General features: G+C 38.1%; 1 pseudogene; it reads left to right on the top strand.

Annotated features, from left to right (window-relative positions):
• LOC109075301 overlaps positions 1-24,199 on the top strand; it is a 75,416-nt pseudogene that overhangs the window by 34,565 nt on the left and 16,652 nt on the right.

Below are 24,199 nucleotides of genomic sequence, written 5' to 3'. Positions count from 1 at the left end.
AACATTGGTTACTGTAGTTAAACCATGGAGCTACAATTAACCGTGGTTTTGTCACACTAACCAAATTTTTAACCATTTGTAGTGAAACTGTTGTGTCTACAAATGGTAATCACTACGCCAAGTACTACACTTTTACTACAATAAAACCAGGGTTAATTTTCGTAAACGTGATTGCTTGTTTCTGCTTTCTTCTTTGCGTGTTCGGAGTCCAGACATTCACGTCTTCTTTCAGACGATCCGTAATACGCGGCCTCCTATCATACACCAGTGAAAACACTGAAAACCGTAAATTCTGTCAATGGAAAGTGTTTACTTTTCAAGTAGTGTATTTTTTTGTTTAAAACGCATAAGCTTTTGCTACGGTTACGCCTATCGTTTTACACTACTCCGGCGTTTTCGACCCTCGAAAAACGGAGACTTTTGATAACCGCTGCAGACCCCATTTTAGTTTGAAAAACTCCGGTGTTGCGTTTTCACATTGTTTGATACCCATAGATGTATAGTAGATTCCCCGTTTCGATCGCTCCAATAAATTGGCGAATGTACCTATACATACATCTATGGCTGGTACCGGCTGAGTGAATGGTCCACGTGACAGGGTTTTTATGTTTGTGTAGTGGTAACCCGGAGACTGTTTTCTGGAAACGGCAGACGGAAACAACAGTGTTTTAGGTGAGGATCTGTTTTCAAATCGACATGTTGCTTAATGAGCTTAAAGACACTCCCCAGTGTGTTGAGGTAGTTCGTTCTAAAATCTTCATAGCTATTCAGTTCGTTTATTGAAATGACTTAATGTTGTTGGGCTAAAAGTAGTGGCATCATTTAATTGTATGTTTATTTTATTGTAGATATTTCAGGTTGGCCATTAGCTGCCCTGATCGCAGGTTTATATTCAATATCTTCATTGAATCAATATCCAGTTCAGTCGACCAATGAACCTCAAAAATGAAGCTATAGCTAGGGGCTATTCAGATTGATCAGTTACTGAAAAAAAAAAAAAAAAATGAAATAAAAAAAAAAAAAAAAAAAAAAAAAAAAAAAAAAAAAAAAAAAAATGCACACAAAATGCGATTTGGTTTTTAGTATTATTTAATTTTTTGAGTTTTTTTATATACATATTTGGATTTCATGTCTGTTTTGCTAATTAGCCAACCCCAAATTTAAGAAGGAACCGTGGTGCTCGGTGCAATGTGATGTACTGATGAGTATGGTAAATTTTAAATTCAAAAATATCGAGGTGAGTCAATATTTTAGGTCAAAGGGGTTCATCTGACAAAGAGGTTGGGGGGAATCCCTGCTATGGATGTGATTAGCGCTTTTAACAACCAAGCCAATAAGAGTTTTATGTTGGTTCAGTGTCTATTTCAGATCTTTTGCATTAATAAAAGTAAATTAAAAATTATCAAGAATGCCTGGAAGGTGTAGTAAATTCAGGATTATTACGTTGCTATTGTCGCCCTTTAGAGCAGGGTTTCTTAGATAGTAAACTAAAAATAAAAACCCCCAAAAATGTGTTTGGTTACTTAAAAAGGGAAAATAGAAAAATAAAAAAAGCATATATAGTATATATATATATATATAATACTATAGATAAAAATTATAATAATAAAAAATAAAAAATAATACAATAAATAAAAACTCAATAGGGCATATTAAAAATAATGAATAATAATAATACTAATACATAATGACTAACCACAACAAAATTACAAAAACTTTAAAGTAAAAACGAAACCCCGAAAATACAAAATTAAAAAAACGATTTAAAATATAATTTGTAATATTATCTTAAATGATACTTAGCATTGACATTAGATGAGCTTTGGAAAGACAAACAGAATGAATGTTTGTGTACATCAACTCACAAGTCAAAAGCATTCTTGCATAATTTGTTGTTCAAAAGAAATCAAATAACAGATCTTCTTCTATTTCTGTATAAATCTATTCTGCAACAACATTTTACAGATATCATCTCATTACAATAATAAAATTAATTGGCAATGGCAGTTTACCCAAGAATGTTTTTAATTTACACAGAAATTCTCTTACTCATCTTTCATGTAGTTTGGCTGTTTATCTTTGGTCCGCACCCATTGATGGAAGCTCAGCGTTCTGTGACTGATCACAGATCCGCCCACAACTTAATCTGAGGATGTTGGAACAAAGTTTATAACTTCATGTCCAGTGCGTCTGATCCTGTGAAATGACCAGGAAGCCCCGAGGAAAAAGAAAAAAAAAAAAAAATAAGAGAAGAGAAACAGGGAGAGAAAACACCACAGTGAAATATTTCCAGCCTCGTTTCGGTCATTAATTAATATTGCTGAGAGACGATGACCCTCCGTAAAGACCCCCCCCTCGCACAGCCGAGTCTCGCCTCCCTTCAGCCTAATGGCAATTATTATGCCATAGCTCGTGCCCACGTGGAGATTATAGCTCCCAACAACAAATAAAACGAGAAGTTTTAGCTCAGACTCCGAGCAGCGCGAATGGCCACTACCTCCCCTCTTGTGACTTTGGGCCTGGCTGAGACTTTACGCAAGCGTGAAAAGTATCTACAGTTGTTCGGAGATTTCAAAACTCCGCTGAAGCCTAAAATGTGCGAATCAGGGAAATCATGCAGCTGTTGTTTCCAGCTCAATTGCATCGTAAATGTGTCGTCTTTCGCGCTCTGAACTTCAACAAATTCCTTGCCATGTAAGTCTTGGGAACACTGAAGAATGCATATTGCAGACGACACAACAAATCTAAGCTTTTTTTGGGGTTGAGAATCCTTCTCCTGATGGAACATTGGTGTTGTGTCCTTTGTGTTCCCAGTCTCGGTCTTGTAAGCTCCCGCGCTATTTGAACCCCTTAAACATGACCCTGTCTACACCAATGTCACCACCGTCATCCTCGCGGCCATCTTCAATATCGCACGTTGGAGTCTTTGCGGGACGGAGCGGGGACGCTGCTCCACTATCTTGGCCCAATACGCAGTACTCATCACATGGCTCGTCTGATAGCGACATCCAGTAGGAAACGCCTGCTATATGTTAAAAGCCATTAGCAGCGAGGAAGGGCAGAGGACTGCCGGCCCGCTCCCTCGCAGAGAGAGGGAGAGTTCGGGAGACGGCTTCATGGGGCCTTCAAAAAAAGGACCTAAACACAAATCCCCTCAGATCACATCACACACAAAAGACACACACCCACAACATCTCTCTCTCTTTAAAAGAGACACAATGAATGCGAGACATTATACAAGTCGCACGATTTAAATGCTTCCGCGGAAGAGATTTACACCCCCTCGACCACACACACTCACACACACAGCACACACACACACCACACAGCACCTCACTCACACACCATGTTACCTCACACACACACACACACACACACACACACACCACTACACGCACAACACACTCACACAGCACACCACGCACACACACACACCTCACCGCACACACACACTCACACACACACATCAACACTCACCATGCACAACACAGCATCACGTCCCACGCACCACCACTCACACACTCCTCTAGAAACTAATCCTCACACTACATACTACAGCACAACACACACACACCACAAACTCGCGCACCACACATCACACACCACACCCGACACACACACTCTCACACCACACCCCACAACGCTCCACACCACACCACACGCACACACACCAAACACCACCGAACACACTCACACACACACTTCAACGGTATCACACTACACACACACACTCACGCACACACAGACCACAACACACACACACACACATCACGCACACACACCCACTCAACGCGCACACACACACACCTCACATACACACCACACACCCACAGCACAACACTCGCACACACACTCAGACGCAACCATCTTTCAACTCACACACACACACACAACAGCCAGCACACCACTCGCACACGTCGCACAACACGCACACTCAAACACACTCACACACACAAACACGCACACACCACACGCACACAGTATCCACACAGCCACACACCACACACACACACCACACTCGCACACAACACGCACACACACCCACACCACACACACACTACAACACACACACACACCACACACACACACACACACACACACACCACACACACACACACACACTCACACAAATCCAAAGACATCAAGGCAGGACTATAGATCTGCAGGGATAATGTATTTTGTAAATTGGCATCACCCTGGTTCACCCCAAACCAAGATTTGTGTATTATTTCATACAATAGCTCTTTCACCAACAAAAGTTTACATTGCTTACAACTTTTGTTTATCAAGAATAGGTGTTTCCACAAATGAAACAAACCTTTATGAAGCCTACATGCGATCAAGCAGACGTAAAAAGTTAAAGTTGATGCCTATAGGGAACCATATGGTTTGTAAACTTCAGATGTACCAAAAACTTTTGGCAACTTTTTCAATCTATTAAGACAGAGGCTTAGCAGGCAAACATAGTTTTTTTCTTTTGTTCTTTCTTTCTTTTGCTTTTTTCATGACAATCAGTTACTTTTTGTGATGTTTGGGCTAGTTGCCTTTTTCATAAAAGAAAGAAATCTTTTAAAATACACGTTTAAGAGTTTGTTTTTATTATCCTTACTTCTAGTTGAATCCTGTAGATTTTAAGTACAGTACCTATCTTTAAGAACGTTTCCTCAATAGTTTTTGTTCTCTATCCTCCCACTTCGCAGGTAATTAATATCCAACCCAAACTTCAACATTTTTAGTCCTGTCCTACATTCTGATGGATTTGTTCACATACATCTGCCTGATTCTATACATTTCCATTCTTAAAGCGACGATGTTGAACATTAATTTATTATTTGTGGTTCTTAGTGCCTTTGTACAGCGCTTTCTGATAGATGAGAGATTAAAAAGAGCCAAAAAAATCGCCCTCTAAAAACTTGTGTCATCCGGAATAAAACAAGAATTTCTGTACCGTACTTTAATTATTCCAATTGTTCAAATATCCGGCTCTGGGACATTATTCACATTAATGCAGGAGTTAAATACGTGCCCCCTTTGTGATAATTTAAACATAACTTTGTGAAATTGACCTATTGTGTTTTCCCCCTGCATGTATGCGAACGACTCGATAAACTCATCCCAAATGAACTATGGCATATTGTTAAAAAGTTGTCACAATAAAAGGTGAAAATATCAAATTTCCGGCATTTTGACCAAAAACCCCCCCCTACTTCCGCATGATTAACCGGAAGTGCAAAATTGCTTATTTTCTGGTTTTCTAGGATTCATTTCCTGCGTCACTTTTACTGTGAACGAAAGGTGCCACTGTGAGTGCATGTTTTGGGCTACATTTTTGGGGGGCACTGGCCACAAACACGCCACACACAAATTTGATAAATGGTTTCATTTGCTACATTTGTATGCACACACACACACGCACAGGTTCACCCACACACACCATCTGATGATTGTCTGCCTGCTCCTGCATCTGTAACAGTGTGGTTTGTGTTGTGTCTTTTGATGAGTAGTTTGCCTATGGCGGCCTGTGTGTGTGTGTTGTGTATGTGTGTTGTTTGGAGGGCACAGCCCTGCGGGCGAGAATCACTCAACCGCTCGAACACCCACACACACACTCTGTCCTTGACACATCATATCTGCCCTCGTGTGTTCTAAACTATTTTAGTGCGGCAGATGAGTGATCCTCACGACAGCGGGACGCCTCACGCTGCCCGTCTCCATCCCTCCATCCCTTCCTTCGTTCCGTTCATGATCCTCCCTCCATCTCTCTCCTCTCTCTTATCTCATCCGCCAGTCGCTCGCGGGTCAAGAAGATCCAGAACAGCCCGTCTGAAAGCAGATAAGCAAAGTAGGTGATGCCTATCCCTCATTACCACTGACCATTTCAAGGCTCCCGCGATGAATTTTTTAATGTGGCCCGTGCTACCTATGTAAGTGCCCATTTAAAGTCTGACTCTGTGAATCAAAAAAACAAAAAAAAAGAAAGACGAAAGTTTTGAGGCATTATTGTCAGTGATTGAGGTCCCTGTGAAAAATGATCGTGTCCTCTTTCCCTCTCCACTCTGGGCTGGTATTTAGGAGAATTTGCTGTGCGGGGCAGAATGGGAATTCTGAGTGGAGATGAAGTCAGAGTTTTTTCCCGTTTGACGGCTCATAATTGCCGAAGTCCATTAGCATCATCGAAGCGCATGGCGTGGTGCTCGATCTGGTCCTTTCTCTTCAAGACGGATGACATTAGTAACCGGGTTACTTGGGCAGGTAATGAGACACAAATTGCTTGCTTGTGTCTTCGCACCGCCTTGATTTTATTGTTGTTATGGCTGCCAATGATAAATCGTGGGTTTTCTCAATTCCTGGTAGATGTAATGACGCACTAGTTTTACGGGAAACGGTTGACTTTGATGTGAGGCTGATGCATGCGTTTGTGGTATTTGTAGAAACAATTTCAGCTTTAGATGCATGTGTTTGTGCGTTACTCAACTGGCGATGGTCTGCACTCCGTCAGTCCGGGGCATGGTAACATATTGCTGCTGCTGAGGTCCAAAGATCCCCGTTTTGAAAACGTCCTCTTATACTAACACAGAATGCATTTGTACAATTTACTTCGTTGGTTTGATTGTTCGACCCAAATGCTGATTTTTATCGCACCCTTCCACCTGCAGCTGTGTTTTCTAACTGTCAGTTTGATAAAATTGCTTTTTAAACACTAAACTTGCTTGTCGACAGAACGTGCAAAGAACAAGCACGTCCTGTTGGGACATCTGAATTCTGAACAAAAGAATTGCTTGTTTGCTATCATGTGTGGAGATTTGACTGGAATTGGCCAAAACTCACAAGGAATCGGACTTTAACTCTCTACATTTAACGTTTAATGCATTTGTCATATGCTTTTATCCCAAGGAAAACCTACATTGCATTCAAGTTACACTTATTATAATTGGGACAAGCGGTTCCCTTTGAATCACACCCCGATAACCAACTTGTTATTTTCCTAGCACTACGGGGAATGTCAGATTTACGTATAAGAATATAAAGAGATTCTATAGTGTAACATTATTTCAAACAGATCACACTTGCAGACAATAACTTTATTATTCAGTGTTGTTTAGTTGTTGTCAAACCTTTCTTTTTTCTAGTTATATAATTCCTTTGCAGGTTATCAGAACTTTCAGTGTCATTTTACCTTACATTTATGCACCTTTCCCTGGGAATCACACCATTAACCTTGGCCTTGTTTAGTGCCATACTCTACAGTTTTAAGCTTACTGGAAATTCTACCTCCTTAAATTCTAATTGCACTTCTGCATGCCTGTTTTGAATAGGAAGTAGAATTTAAATTGATTCTCAACTGAGTTCTCGAATTGGTGCACAGCCCTTGTTGACCGAGCTGTGGAAGATAAATGAATTATACACACCATCTATAAGCGATTACTCTCATGCATTAGGGCCTGATTGCGCTTTTGTAATCAATTGTGAACAACCTTTTTTTTTACGATTTGTACTATTTATGTTAACTCCAGATTTCTTTTGTAAACTAACACTCATAACTGATTATTTATACTAATTTAATGATCTCTACAGAAAATGCAAGTGTTTTGTTCATCACAAACCGCTTTTCATAGCTGAAGTGTCCAGGTTGGCTATGCATTTTCTAAATGTTCTTAGTGTTTTCAGCAGCTGCTGTTTGCTAAATGTTTTAGGGGTTCTAAGTTGTTCTGGTGGTTGCTAGATGCTTAGTGTGAAAAGTGATCAGTGATCGTCTGCTCTGGTCAGTAGATGTGGCATTTGTGGTAATTTTTTCTCCTGTTTCATGGTGCAGCGGTGAAAATGATGCATCTAATTACTTAAGTAAAGAATCACGCACCTTTTCTCAATGCACACATGATTTGAGGAATCAGTCTGATGCATGAACGCTGAACTTTGATGCTCAGCTCTAAGGTTGGTAACAATTATCACCCGGTGTATCTCCTTCACTGGATCTCCTGAATGTCATCGGTCCGTCTTGTTTTTAGGTATCACCACTGTTTCCTCTCACTCTCTCTCTCTTCGGTTCCACGTTGTATTATAGAGAGGTGTAACCCTTTAGACCGGGGATTGTAGTATTCCCATCAGCCTGGTGCTGTATGCAAATGAGGTGATTTGTAATAGGCTGTGCCCGAGGCCGTGTGATCAAAGTGGATCTCCCGCCTGTTAGTGAGAGGCAGCTCATCATCTCAACACAGCCAGGATTCACTTTCCAAAACCACAGAACCGACGACTACAGCTCACACCACACACACACCCACACACACACACGCTCCGTCTTGTGTCATCAAAAACTCCCGAATTGTTTTCCAATCAGAATTTTCATAGGCTGAAATCTCTTTTATTTGCTTGTTGCACCAGAAATGGCGTTTTTCCGTTCTCTCCCTCCTCTTTCCTCTGGGCGTATGCCGCGTCGTTTTCTCAGTGCCGGTTTCTTCTCCGGTTTTCATCTCTGATCGCTGCAGGCGACAGAGCTTCTGGTTGCGTCTGTTCGTAGGGTTTCGCCACAGTCTGCCCAAATTTTCATCAGATAATGAGGTTGAGCTGCGCTGCTTTCCTCTCCTGTACGGTAGAACGCGAGAGAGAGGTTTATTACCAAAATATATCACCACACATGACACACACATCCACACACACACGTGCACTTGACACAACACACCCACACAATTCCACACACACACCACCCTACCATCACACACACACACAACCACAACACACACAGTGGCTACACAACAACACGTAGATCGATACTTAAGTGAATTTTGTGCTGGCGTTTAAGGAAATAGTCTTTCTGCCTCTCTTTTTCACGTGTGCACCTAGTAGCATGTATTATACCAACAACTTGCACAACAATTTCATTTTCTACGACGGCAATGTATTCTGTCATTTACTCCGGCTCAGCTATTCACAATTTCCTTTAGTGGTTCCATAGAAATATAGGTTACAGGTTTGTGGGAAGATGTTGGTGAGGTAAATGAATGACACAATTCGAATTTTTGACTGGACATATCTTATATCTTAGAACTCCCCTATCTTTTTGGATTTGATAAACCTTTTTAAATGGGTCAGATTTTTCTCCGCCTATAATGTCTTTAATGTACTCGGTTTGTTTAGGTTACTTAATTTATTTCACTCAACAGATGACAAAATACATAAGTTATCCTGTCAACTTCAAAAATCTTATACGTTTGCCTAGTTTTTTGGAACACTAATTACAATCTGATGCTCAAGAAGGCAACATGAATGCATTTACGATGCTGTGTGTTGTACACCTTTTGCCACCTTGGATAAATAGAGTCAATTGTACTTATTTTGTCTTCTTCCGGAAACATGTAAACAGGTACTTCGGAAGAGGCAGAAGTTAAATAAAAATATCTTTAAACAAATTAAATACTTACCACATCAAAAGTTTTACCACCGCTGCTCTGCTACAATGCATTGTGTTTCCCATTCTTAAGCATCATGTAAATGTCTTTTTCCTCGCCCTTTGTTTAATAGTTGTGTAAGCAGTGAAAAGATGGATCTCAACAAGCAATACAGTTCATGTTGGAGACCAGGTTCAAATACACAGAAGATGCTGGGAAGAACCAAAGAAAGTTAGGTCTCAAACTGTGCTCAAATTAGCCAAATACCAACTCCTGCAATCAAAAGTCTGAGATCTCAGCCTTGGTCTCCTCAACCAAATTCTCCCCCAAACCAAACGAGTCTGCTCATTCTGAGCAACATTCATTTTAATATCATTATGTATGATAGTCATATTGAGATTCTCTGAGACATTGATTTGGGGACAATCCGTACCAGAGCGCAGTTTGAGACATCTTTTGACTCTCTTGTTCTGGCCAGTCTATGAGATAGCTTCTCCTGAAGACTTTTTTCAATTTGCTCTCCTTTGAAACTGCAGGATCTGCGCTAATCGTCTGACGAGATCTGACTTGGTGATTTGTCTTTTCTCTTCCGGGAGACGCTGTAGTAAAACTGAGGTGTCCTGCCCTTCGACAAAGCGGTTTGCGTCTGATGGACCAGCATCTGTGTGTGATCGGGGGCGCAGGTTTTCCTAGACCAGGTCGTCTTTTTCAGCCGCTTCTCACAAACATCCGATTCCTTCCCTAATGTCTCGAGCGTGTGTGTTCGGAACCTATTTCCAACAGTCCCTCAGTGATGCCCCAAGGTCAGATGGGATTTTTATAAAGTTCCCTCGGTGAAAATACCAATGGCCACAAAAGAGACAGGATGCAGGAACAGGGCCGCCCGCCCTAATTCAGCAGCGCACTCGCCGCAGATACAACGAATCTGCAGAGAACAGGTAGAGATTGTAGGGGAACACATGACAACCATAGAGAGAGAAGAAGGAAAATAAAGTGAAAGAAGCGCAAATACATAAAAAGAGGCGAGCGAGAGAAGCCCTGGCAGATACATCACTGTGTCAGGTCACACAGAACACTCTGCTGACCACAGATTCATCATCGCTGCCCCGCTCTCAACAGGAGAGGAGAGGAGAGGAGAGGAGAGGCAGGGCAGAGGACGCAGAGTGACCACTGCTGACCACCTGGGTAAACCGGTGCATTTTACCACAACAGCCCCTGGTCCAGCGCACCCGCCGGCCGCCGTGTCACAGACAAGGACAGAGTAACAGAGGTGGAGTAAACGTTGGCTCCCGGTGCTGCGCGAAACGCACGAGTTTATACTGCTGCTGCTGATGACTGTGAGCGGAGGCAAACACAGAAGAAGATCAATCAGAGCAATTTAATCTGAGACCAAACAACAGATAAATCATCTAAAAATTAACATTCTGTCATCATTTACTCACCCTTTATATATATATGTGACCCTGGAGAACAAAAGCAGTCTTAAGTCTCTGGGGTATATTTGTAGCAATAGCCAAAAATACATTGTATGAGTAAAATAGTGATTTTTTCTTTTATCCAAAAATCATAGTATATATAAAGTAAAGATCATGTTCCATGCAGATATCTTTTGTAATTTCCTACCCGTAATATTCAAAACATAATTTTTGATTGTATATGCATTATTAAGAATTCCTTTTGGACAAATTAAAGGCGATTTTTCTCTAGATTACAGATTTTTCAATAGTTGTATCGCAGCCGAAATATCGTCCCACATAATAAATCCATGCATCAATGAAAGATTATTTATTCAGCTTTCGATGATGATAATCATAATTTTAACAAAAAATGCCCTTATTACTGGTTTTGTGGCTCCAGGGTCCTATGTTTTTGGTTTGTTTTTTGTGGATGGGGGTGGTAATTTTTATTTTAAATTTTTTTTTAAAATTAAATGATTGAGTGTGTGTGTTTGTGTGTGTGTGTGTGTGTGTGTGTGTGTGTAATACTAATGTTCAGCAAGGATGCATTAAATTGATCAAAAGTGACAGTAAAGACATTTATATTGTTACTTATGATTTCTATTTCAAAGAAATGCTGTTCTTTTGAACTTTATATTCATCAAAGAAACCTGAAAAATTCATGCTTTCCACAAATATATGAAGCAGCACAACTGTTTTCAACACTGATAATAATCAGAAATGTTTCTTGAGCAGCAAATCAGCATATTAGAATGATTATTCTTTGACACAGTTATTTTAAATTGAAGAGAAGAGACATTAACAATTTTTAAAAACCTCAAACTTTTAAACTGTTCCTTAAAGGTGAAGTTTGAAATATTTAGATTTAGTTTGTGATGTGCCAGTTTAATGTTCAGTCACTATTAGTGAAACACTGACTCTGTGATGCTTTCAGAACATCAGTCTGCCTGTATGCCAATGACGGGAGTTAGGGGCGGGGCTATATGTTTGACTGACCAATAGAGATGAGGCAGTGGGGGCTGTAGGAGGCCACCAGCAGCAAAATATTTCAATATATAATAACAGATATAGACAGTACTGTTGTAGCCTGCCACAGAAATAGAGTTTACGGTTTGAAACTGAAGCCCTATATTTCCATTAATGGCCCAATTAGACCAGTTCTGAAAGTTTAAAAATACCACAATATGGTCTGATATACCTGTGGTCATCTGACTCATTTATGAAGATATTATTGCTTGTGTTTGGTGAGTGAATTTCACTTCATCCCTGACCTGATTGAAAACCCTTTGTCCTCTTTCCCCTCTATGTGTCTTACTTTCTCTCTATCTTGTTTGTGTTTCACATCCTTCACGTGAAACTTGGATGTGTCCGGTGGGAATCTCTTGGCTCTTTGTTCAAATCGTTTTCCTCAAATATTTTCCCTCCTCAGGCGATTGCAGTTTCTCATTCCTCCATTCTCACCATTCTTTTTTTCCCTTCGTCATATTCTCTGTTTTTTATTGCTAGCGTTGCATTCTTACACCACAGCATTGTGTGTAGCAGCCCCATCCAATAAGACTGACATACATAAAAGAGCCACAGACACAAACATCCCATAATGCCTGAACACTTTGGTTCTTTCTGTAAAGCAAACTATCCTTTGGAAAATGTGGCTATGCAGAAGGAAAGATGCGCTCTGAGTGGAAGTTTGTGTGGATTGATTTAGCCAAGATCTCAGAATGTGAGGGAATATTATCATCATGGAAGGAATTTGAATTGTTCTGATATGTAAAAAAAAAACAATTTGAAAAAGTTTGAAAGTTGTTTTAAATGACTCCAGATCTGTTTTTAAGCTAATGATGTTTGCTAAATTAAGCATCATTATTATTAGTGCTCATCGTTATTCTCAAAAACATAACTAGATCCATACAAAAATGCATTTTATCAATTGGTTATTTCTCTTTTAATACAAGCACAAATAATTACTTGGGTCACGAATTATAAGTAAAATGTTCTCAAGAGTGTTTCAGGTTAAGTCTGAACTTCGTCTCATTTTTTTTTTTAAATATTATTTTTTAATCGTTTTCATTATGCATAAACTAAATGCAAACAGAAATGAACACAATAAGCACAATAATTATAATAATAATAATGATAATCAGATGTTTCTCCAAAAATTGTTTAGGACAAATAAAAATATAAAAAATGTAATAAATAATGGTATAAAATCAATGTATATAGAAGCTCAGATTATATGTTATTGGGAGAGTTTAATGAGAAATATTCAGTTCATATCAATATCTTGGCAAATCTGAGGCACAGTTTAAGACATTGCTGAGAATTTCTAAGGAGAGACACATTTGTATATTTCTAAAGGAGACCCGTTGGTATCTTTTCATTTAATTTTTTTTGTAAAGTGCTTTGAGATGCTACTTTTAAAGGCGCTATATAAAATAAAGTTTATTATTATTATTATGTGAGATCACCAGTGTCTTTTTGCAAGATGAAAGCAGGAATCGGTAAGGCCATTTGCTTCTCTATTTATGTTATTTCTGTCTAGGAGGACTTGAGATACATTTGATTTAAATCTCAACCAAAATTCTAAAAATAAATGTTCAAAATCTCACCGCAAAGCCCTTTTTAAAAGACAAAGCCACTGAAACGTCTGTCCCTGGAAATCTGTTTTTCTTCCTCTTTGTGGTTGCTTGTTTCATCCCTAAGATTCCTTACGTCCAAACCTCAGACGTAAGAAAGGAAGGAATGGGGGAAAAAGACGCTAGCTTTAAAAAGTACCTTTGGTGTGCCTGTGTGTTGGTGAAATATTATTACAACAAGTGCTGTAATGAAGGAAAGAACAACACAAAAGTGAATTTTTGCCTGCGAGCGAGATGTTGAGGGAATCTGAACAGTGAAAGGCCCTGAGTGTGTGGGTGTGTTGTGTTCTGTGGGATGTTAGCAGCAGGGGATGTGTGTGTGGCCGCCTGTAGGAGGTCTTTCTCTTTGTATGTGGATCTCCTTGGGATGTTAGCAGCAGGGGAATCAGGAATGAAGTGTTACTCTTTTGGGGTGACTGATGGGTCTGAGTAACAGAGAGAAAAACACAACGAGAGAGAGAGAGACAGACATGATGAGAGAGCTGAGAGAGAGCAGAGAGGACTATATGTTGGAATAGATTGCTATTTCTTTTTTACGTTTTACGTTTGATAGACTGTTGTTCAAATATTGGGGGGCGGGTAATGTTTTTGAAAGAAGTCTCTTATGTTCACCAAGGCTGCATTATTTGATTAAAAAACTACATTAAAAATGTTGAAATATTATTATAATTTAAAATAGCCGTTTTCTATGTGAATATCTGTTAAACTGTAATTTATTTCTGTGACTGCGCAGCTGACGACGAATTTCCATATCATTACTCCAGTCTTCAGTGTAACATGATCTTCAGAAATCAGTCTAATATGATGATTTGCTGCTCAAGGCACATTTCTGATTATTATCAATGTTGAAAACAGTTGGTGTTGCTCATTTATTTTTGTGGAAACAGGTGTCGCGAAACGTGTTGATTCATTTTATTTTTTCAGGATTCATAGATGAAAGAGAAAGTTTAAAAGAAACAGCATTTCTTTCGTAACATTATAAAAGGGCACTTTTGTGGATCATAGTTTAATCGGTTTCTTGCTGCTCATAAAAGTATTAGGTTCTGTAATTCTGATGAATTATATATATATAATATATTATATATTTCATTACATGTCCAGTATAGTATAATAAGAAGGCATTTGTTGATATAATTTCTTGGACAGTAGAACATCAGTGGCTAGACTGTGATGGTTCTGGCCTCCAGTCATCATTGTTTCTAACCAGTTCAGGCAACGTGGATGCAACAAACGTCATTCCAGAAACACAGTAGAAGAGAATTTCACAATGTAAATCATAAATCACATTTATTATGCACCACTTCATGTAAGATGGTTGATGTATTGATTCAAATCTGATACTACATCTGCTTGCTGAAACCATTGTGATGCAACAATTTACATGCAGTAAGAATGATTTTACAAGCAATTTACACAGAAATTCCTTCTGCTGATGTTTCTTGAACATGAGGCTACTAAATCTGTTTACAATGATTTTGCTTCTTTTTTTTTTTTAAATAATAGGTTAAAAATAAAATTAAACTATATATTCAAGTATTATTGAAATAATAAGATAATATAATATAATATAAATAAATAATATAATTAAATATAAATAATATAATATAATATAATATAATATAAACTAATGATTATTATAATATGTATTTAATAAATAAAGTCAATTTTTAATGCCAGTGAATTTTCTGGTGAATTTTTTACTCGAGACAAATTAATACGAATCATTTACTTTTAAAACACATTTCACAGAAATTTCCTCTGCTCGTATTTCATGAATAATGTGTGTAAAAATCAATTTTGCATGTCTAAAAAGTATTATTGCAAAAACTTTGTATACCAATGCAATTCTGTTTTCAATATTTTAGTTTAGATTTATTTTAATTTTAAATTCTGCCGTTTAAGAGTGGCCTCAAGCTGGTTAGTGAACACTGTGTGGTGATGTCCAGCTTTGGCGCTTCCAGTGCAAACACGGCGTGACCTTTGACCCTTTACACTCTCCGCTCGAGGAACAAGATGGTTCACATGGCCTCTGCCTCTCCTTTCTCCTCTCCCTCGAGCGTTTGCACGAAACACGAACAGAAAAGGCCGAGCGAGAGAAAGAAAGATGGTCTAGAGAGAGAGAGAGTTTAGAGAGAGTATGCCAACCCCATCCGCATGTTTTCATTAGATTGTCGTGTTGGCTAATTAGAGAGCGCCGGCATGATTCACCTTGTTAATTAGAAGGACTTGCACACCATCGGCCCTGGGGCTCCGAGAGCGAAAACGAGAGATCCAGAGAACGAGAGGGCTCTTCTTCAACGCCCGCAGTCTCTCCTTCTCTGAAGATCCTTTTGCTTTCTTGATTCGAGGAATGGAATAAAATCATCTGCGCCGTCCTTTCAGTGTGCATTCGACTCTTCATCTGCCACCGATGCAAATTACAGCTGATCAGTCGAAGGTGAAATCGTGCTACTTACAGAAGAAAGAAGAGGAGGTTTAAGAGGGGGAAAAGACTGCTTGCCCAAGCACGGGTGAGACACTTTCTACTTAGATAAGGGGGGTTTTAATGATGACTCTCCTCTCGCAGGAAGGCAATATGATGTTGCTTGAATGCATTATTCTGAAATTTCCCCTTGCATACCATAAACGTGAAGCGCTCTCTGCTCAATGCCCAGCGCATTGCTCCCATTGTTTTCACTGCTGTTTAAGTTAATAACGCCAGCAATAATTAAAGATGGGATACCAGCCAAGGTCAAACGGCGCACACATGTCTGCGTTTCTGTTGAATATGAATGGTGCTTTAAGAGCAGGAATGTGACCTCATAATGAGCCCGGACCCCTGGGGACGCCTGGGGTGTTTGTGTAATTGGGGTTTGGCTTGAACTGCAGGTCTCTAGAAATCGCTGCACAAAGACCAAACTTCAGCCGGTGCTTTAAAAAGCCAGTGCTTTTGCTGCATGAATGTGTTTTGATCTTCAGTGTCTTTCTGCCCAGCGTCAGCATGTCAAGCCCTGTTTGACCCTGAGGTCAGTGCACAAATAAATCACACATTTACACATTATGACTCTAACCGGATCTGCTCAAAAACTGCGCAATTTTTCATTTTTTTTTTTTTTTAATAAATATAATAAAATATATTTCCTAAAAAACTCAGATTTATATTCAGTATAATAAATAAATAACTTTTCCTTTCAGTTCATCATCGTCTGGCTTTTGAAATACAACCGTGTTTTATTTTTCCGAAACTGCAATTATCTGATATTGTAAATATTTCATGTGAAATGCTGATACTTAAAAACAACATAAAATCAAACTGGACTTCCTTAGTTCATTTCTAGGATGAATGATTCACCAGTGCATGTTATTCTAATGAAAAATATTTTTGTCTTCATAATCATTCATCAAAATGTATTTGTCTCTGCTTCTGGATATTTTTCTCTTCTTTTAGATATAAATATATATGTATATATATGTCCTGCCCTATAGGACATATATATATACATATATATTTTGGATATTCTGTTTCTCAAAAAACATGGCAACAATCACAGAAGTATGGTTAAGTATTTAATTGCAAACATTATTATAAATAAAAAAATATATTTAAAAATTATTTTTTTGTTAACAATTATTATTTTTTCCAAATAAACATTTTTAAACTATATAATAATAATAATAATAATAATAAATAAACTATAATAATTTTTATTTTATTTATATACTATTATTATATATTTATATATTATTTTTATTATTTGATTCTAAGAGGTCAAGATTTTTGGAATTGTTACATTGGAATATTTGTGGTTCTTTTAAAACATTTTTATTTAAATCATGTATTCTTTGTTAAAAAATTCAGTTAAACATTATTTTTCAATTAATTATTTGTTATTTTTTATTTTTTATCGATTTAAGATGTTAATATTTTGTGGATTATTTTTTTGTATTTTTTTCTCTTAAATTAAAACATTATTTTTAAATTAAACATGGTTTTTTATTATTATTAATTTTATTATTGATTTAAGATTTTGTGATCATATGAATTTTTTTTATTTTTTTGGTGCACTCCATTTAATAGATTTTGTGGATTATATTATACTTTTTTTTTTTTTATTTGGCACTCCAGCGAAGAGCAGGAGCACTGCCTTCCGCTCCGCAAGGGGCAGGAGGGTGAGAGGCCAGATTTTGCCCCCTGCTGGTCCTTTATGTTCCAGACTCTGGTGTTACTGAACCTCAGTGTTGCCCAGTGAAAGCCCACTCCAAACCAGCCCGAGCCTCCCGTTCCGCTCCGGCACAGACATCTGGCTCTGTGAGGAGTGTGTGCAGCGCCGTGGGTCTGTGGCCTGTGGGGGGAGAGGAGGGAGAACAGAAGGTCCTGTAGGGCTGATAGAGACGGGCAGGTTTGGCCATCATGACGAACAGAGCTCAAATCTTCACCCGTATGTGAAGTGAAGCTGGAGATGTGGATCTGTGCGGCTGTGATTCGGGATGCGAAGACCAAGCGAGTCGATAGACAGACAGCAGAGATTAGAACAGATATCTCAGATTGACACATTGTACACATTTCAATTTGCTGTGACTTGACTACAGTGCTTTACAGTCTTTACCATGGTGATCGCATTTGCATTGCCCATAGTGTTGACCTTTGTAAAGATAATCATAGTGTACAAAGAGCACCAGCCACTGTTCTCAAGTCTGAAAGAACCAAACGTAAAGATATTGATCATCCACAGGACGGTGTGATTTGTGTGTAAATGGCTGCTAAAGGTTATCGTATCGTTTCTGATGCTGAAATGTTACACAAGATGAAATAAGGAAATAAGTACTTGATTGCGTTTAAGAAAGCATCTCTTTTGCACAGAGTACAGTGTTGTTGCAGTCAGCGTCTCCGCTTCACTTATTACTCATATTGACAATGAGCGTAAGCTGCGACCATGCAAAACTTCGGTAAGTTTTACTTAACGCTGAGAGCAATTACCATTTCTACAATCAGCCAAACTATTAAACATTTATTTTTGAAGACAGCACTGAGAAATATGTTAGCAGTTTAGACCAAAATAATTCATATGAATATTTCTCTGTTAAATTTGTCCCCTGTAATGAGAGCGGCGCTTTACTAACTCTGCACACTAGTTGAGCACTATAACCCCCCCCCCGCTTCATTCTCTCTGGTGCATGTGGGTGATTCGTCTGTAATGGCGAAAGCTCTGAGAGCTGGCACCACAGATGGCACGCTGGGGACCTGCATTTACATCAGAACGCCATAAATCGAGACTCCGGGCAGTTGCTGCAGGCGTGAAGCGGGCGCGCAGATCTATGGTGCCACTGCTGAGCGCAGACATGCCGGCTCGGTGCCTTGAGTGGGGCAATCGCGGGCTGCTGGCGGAATAGGATTAATCTCAGGGGTCAGCGGTCCTGCGTCTGCTGATATGTTACGGGATATTCAGGACTGTGGGGTATGTAGAGAGTCAAAGCACTTTAGTGAACAGCCCACTGAACGTATTGTAAAGGGGCGGCTCAGCCAAAAATTGAACATCTTTATGTTGTTCCAAACTTATGGTGACCACAAAAACACACCACCATTTAGTCCAGTACTAGGGATGCACTTGCATAAAAGTATTATTATTATTATTATTTAATATGAAATACTATACTAAATGATAGTTTTATTCTTGTAATTAATTTGTTCTTGGTATCATTAATAAAAAATAAAAATAGTACTTAAATATGATGAACTATTATGGTTTCATTTTATAATTATTGTTAGCATGATTTAAAAATTAGTTATTTATCTTTAATATTCCTGATTGCTTAAAAAATGAAGAAAGTAATGTTTAGTAATAATAACTGTCATTGTTTTGTATTATACTTATTACAGTACAGTAATATTTGCTTATAGTAGAATTTCTTTAATTGGTTTAATTTTATCATGTTAATAAAATAATATTTGAAATATGGTATTACTATAACAACCATATCTATTGGTGGATAACTATTACATTATTATTATTATTATAGGAACTTTAATTATTTTACAATAGTATTTATTTATTGAGTTAACTGTTTATAATAACATTATATTATTATTATTATTATAAACTTGTTTATTGATTTTATAGGTGCAATGTTTATTATTACTATAATAAGATTTGTTTTGATATAAAATTGAATAAAAATAATATTTAAATATTAATATTAACAACTATTATTATTATTATTAGTGTGAGTAGTAGCAGTAATAGTACAAGTAGTAGTACCAACATATTATTTGCAGTATTTTAAATATTTATTTTGCAGTACAGTAGTATTATAACTATTGTTATATTTCTTAATTGGTTATTTTTTAAATTTACTTAAATAAAAACCTTATTATTATTATTGTTCTAAGGACTGAATTGTAGGGTGCATTGCATCTTTGTCACCTTTTTCAAGAATTTGCATCCTTGGTCTTCTGAAGCGATATGATATGATCTTATTGACTTCTATGGAGCCCATCAGCCTCTGATCACCCTCCACTTTCATTATATGGAAACGAGCTACATGAACATTCTGCTAAACATCTCATTTTCTGTTTTACGGAGGAAAGAAAGTCATACTATGTGTTTGAAATGACATTTATGGTTTATCTGTCCTTCCAAATGCATCTTCTAGACAACATTAAGATTAAACAGAAGCAGAACTGAGGTGTTCTTCTGAAAATGGAAGACTGTTTTATGGTTTCACAAGAATTTTATTCCTCTAAAGTTATGCCTAAGGGTGTTTTTCAAAAGAACTCCAGGGGTGTTGCTGCAGGGTCAAGATGATCATGTCTAGCATAATGCCACCTATCAGAGGGACATGCATGTGCTTTTCTTTGTGCTGACGGACAGCGTCCCACCGGGCATCTGACACCACAGACTCACTGTCTACAGACACAGTTTGCAATGGCTGTTGAAAACCAAAGCAATCTTTATAACATGCCATTTTGAGGCAACATCACAGTTCTCTCTGATCTCACACCCACACACACACACAGAAACTGACTGCAATGAAAGATTGCAGTTGATTGCCCTCATTCAGTTTAGCAACACACACACACACACACGCACACACACACGCAGTCTCTCTCAAACACCAGCGGGCACAGGGCGGTTCACTCCCTCACTGCAGACAGACGGTGACGGCCGTTGTGGTGTGTGTGTGTGAAGCCATATGTGGCTGTGTATGTCTCTGTAGTTGTTGTGTGTGTGTGGTTGTGCGCTGGGCCTCGGGCTAAAACTCACGTCCTCAGAAAGGGTCTGTGAGCGAGGCTGCCCCGCAGGAAACCGTGACATTACCTGAGGCACCCCACTAGGGCCCGCACACTTCACAAAGTGAAAAATCACATCAGAGCGTGTGAGCGACACACACACACACAGTACCACACACACACTACATTTTATATTCACACCTAACTGTACTCCTAAACACACGAAAAAACTACGTTTTTTATAAAGCTTTTTGAGGTCGAGACACTGATGGATAGTGTTGATTTTGATGAGCGTTTTTTTGCCAGATGATTGATTTCACTTCTGTGACATCCTGCCACAGCAGGGACACAACGTCTGCTTGGTTTGGCAATGTAATAATTTTTATATGATTTTGCATTTTCTGTTTTCTGGATGCAATTTGTCATATGTCCTGGTCTGTAATATGATGTTTTTTTTTTCTGTTTTCAGATGCAGCAGCAGGAACTCGCCCAAATGAGACAAAGAGACGCCAACCTGACGGCACTCGCCGCTATCGGCCCTCGGAAAGAAACGCAAAGTGGACTCACCAGGACTACAGCGGACAGGCACTGAGGTACAAACCTCTCTACATACGAACCGAACCGTATGACATGAGTGCAAGCGATCGGTTGCAAGCTGAGAAATGAAATTGTATTATTTGAATGACCTAATTGTAAAGGATGGATATTATCACTGGTTGATATAATATATATACAGTACAGGTCAAAAGTTTTGAAACATTGTACTATTTTAAATGTTTTTGAAAGAAGTCTCTGTCTGCTCATCAAGCCTGCATTTATTTATCAAAAATCAGAAAAACAGTAATATTGTGAAATATTATTACAAACTTAACAATAAAGATGTTTTTTCTATTTGAATAATACTACTTTAAAAAAAATAATTTATTCCTGTTATGCAAAAAGCTTGAATTTTCAGCATCAGTACTCGCAGCCTTCAGTGTCACATGTCACATCCCAGTCTATCACATGATCATTTAGAAATCATTTTCTAAATATTCTGCCTTTATTAATGAGTGTTGGAAACAGTGCGGCTGTCTACTAAATTTTGATGAATAAAGGGTTAACAAGAACTGCCTTTATTAAAAAAAAAAAAAAAATTCTAATAGGATATATATTCTAATAAGATATTTTGTTCTTTTTACTATCACTTTTAAATCAATTAAACCCATAATCCTTGCTGAAGACAAGTTTTAATTGATTTTATTAAAACAATAAAGGAAAAACAATGCCTGAGCTCAAATTACTGACCAGTTATGTATATTGTTATTACAACATAGTTATATTTTAAAAACATAGCTTCTTTTGTTTTTTTTTAACTTTTTATTCATCAAAGTATCCTAAAAAAGTATCACATTTTCTTAAAACAATATTAAAGGCCAGCAGAACTGTTTTCTCAACGTGATAATGAATCATCATATTTATAATCTGATTTCCTAAAGGAGCATGTGATAATGATCCTCAAAATTTCAGCTTTGCATCACAGACATAAATGATAATTTAAAGTAGAATAAATTTAAAAACAAATTATTTTTAAATTGTAAGACTATATCACAAGATTACAGTTTTTTTGTTTCTGTATTTTTGACATCAAATAAATGCAGGCTTGGAATGAAGCAGAAGAAACTGCTTTCTTTCAAAACATTAAATATATGTTTTTTCCAAACTTTTGACCTGTACTGTATATATTTATCTATATTTACCTCCTTACCTGGATATTGGATGGCGTGGTGTTTGTATATTTACGTTCATAACTCGTCGGGTGTTTGATGCGGAGTTTTGATGTTCAGTTGTTTGCGTTTGTGAGAGCACAGGTAAGTCTTTTTTTTCCCAGAGCAAAAGGTAAACCGCAGAGGGTTTCTCACCCTGCGTGTTTGGCGTCCCATTTTCCCCACAGCATGTGAACGGAACTGTACGTCTGTCCTCGCTTTATAGCTTTAAAACCAGTTGTTGTTTCTATTCAGATTCGCAGTGAACTTCTGCCACATATGCTTACCACTCTGCTCTGCATTACTCCAGGATTACGCCCGCCCACACTGGAGACATTAAGAAGACGCCACTATTATATTTCCTCGACGTGGTGTTTGTACATGAAGTCCCTGGTGTAGCTGCATCTGTGGTGAAGGTTTAGCTTAGCTCTTGCCGGGTCAGAATGCATGTCCTTATTCCCTGCCGTAGTCTGACTAATGTTTGAATACCATAACCGAAAAAAAGCCACTTTGTGAATGGCAGCTGGGTCATTTTAAAAACCTGCTTGTTGCGGTGTTTGTGTTTGTGTGTGTGTTGTGTTTGTGTGTTTTGGTGAGAAATCCTTCAACTGTAGCACAACCAACCTCATTGAAAGCCGTCTAACTAAAAATAAATGCGTTAACTTCTTTCTGCTCCGTGAACAGCCATCCTGACCTCCTTCAATTTAATTATACCTGGCACTAAAATCAAGATATGGGTGCTTTATGGGTTTTGTGGTTTACAGCATTAACACGACTGTCAGTTGCTCTTTTTATTTCAAAATTAAAAACGCATCTTCTGTCCATCAAATTCAATCAACTAATGAGCCTAATGAAACCCAGGAAGAATGTGATTTTCTTGTCTGAATTTGATGTACTCTGCCATGCTTTTTTTGTATCAATGCAAGCATCTATTTCATGCATTTGGGCCAAAAAGCAAAATTGGTACATCTAACTAAAAAAAAAAAAAATACTCATTCAAAAATCCATAAGTTTCTGTCTTGTGTTCTAGTTAAAAAAGGTCTAAACATTCTTGAGAAGGCAGCATTGGTTTTTTTGGTGACCAGTAAGCAAAATACTTTTTTTTCAGTATCAATACACCTCTAACCTGGAAGGTGAATCGTTGATGTGGCAGAACTGTGGTTGACATTTGTATGATTCGAATGAAACTAGCATTCGATTAAACACCATTTGTGAATCATGCTGGTCAGCATGTTTTAAAAAAAAAAAAAAGAAAACAAGAATTTTCCCTAAAAATCAAAGACAGAAATTCTGACTTTATGACAAAATAATATTTTCCTACCTGCTTTTTCCGGGACCTGTTCATTATTCATTTGATCAAAAATCCATTAACCTTCTATGCACTCTACTCTTTATAAATAGTTTACCCCTAACTTGTCTTCTAACACTATCCTCACATCGTGACGGGCTATATCTTAACGATGTAATGTCATTCTTTGGCAGTTTCACCTGCTCTTTCCGTCACTCCATGTCGAGCTAATATGCTTAATATTTGCTGCAACCACTACCCCTGTTCTGCTTCTTGCTTCGTTCTCCCATGTTGCACAATCAGTTGGTCTCGTTCTTGCTAAAGTCTATTTTTGTGTGTCAAACCTGTTATCAGGTTGGTTAATTTCTCAGGCACGATTTACCCGCCTGCCTGTCGCACAGTTCTAACACGCGCATAGCCTTTTAATTTTTTAAGCTCGAACAATCTTTGGTTACCTTAGTACATGTCCTTTCACACTCCGTGTCC

The sequence above is a fragment of the Cyprinus carpio genome, unplaced genomic scaffold (genome assembly GCF_018340385.1).
Source record: "Cyprinus carpio isolate SPL01 unplaced genomic scaffold, ASM1834038v1 S000006731, whole genome shotgun sequence".
NCBI lineage: Eukaryota > Metazoa > Chordata > Actinopteri > Cypriniformes > Cyprinidae > Cyprinus > Cyprinus carpio.
This window is presented reverse-complemented; position numbering and strand designations above follow the sequence as displayed.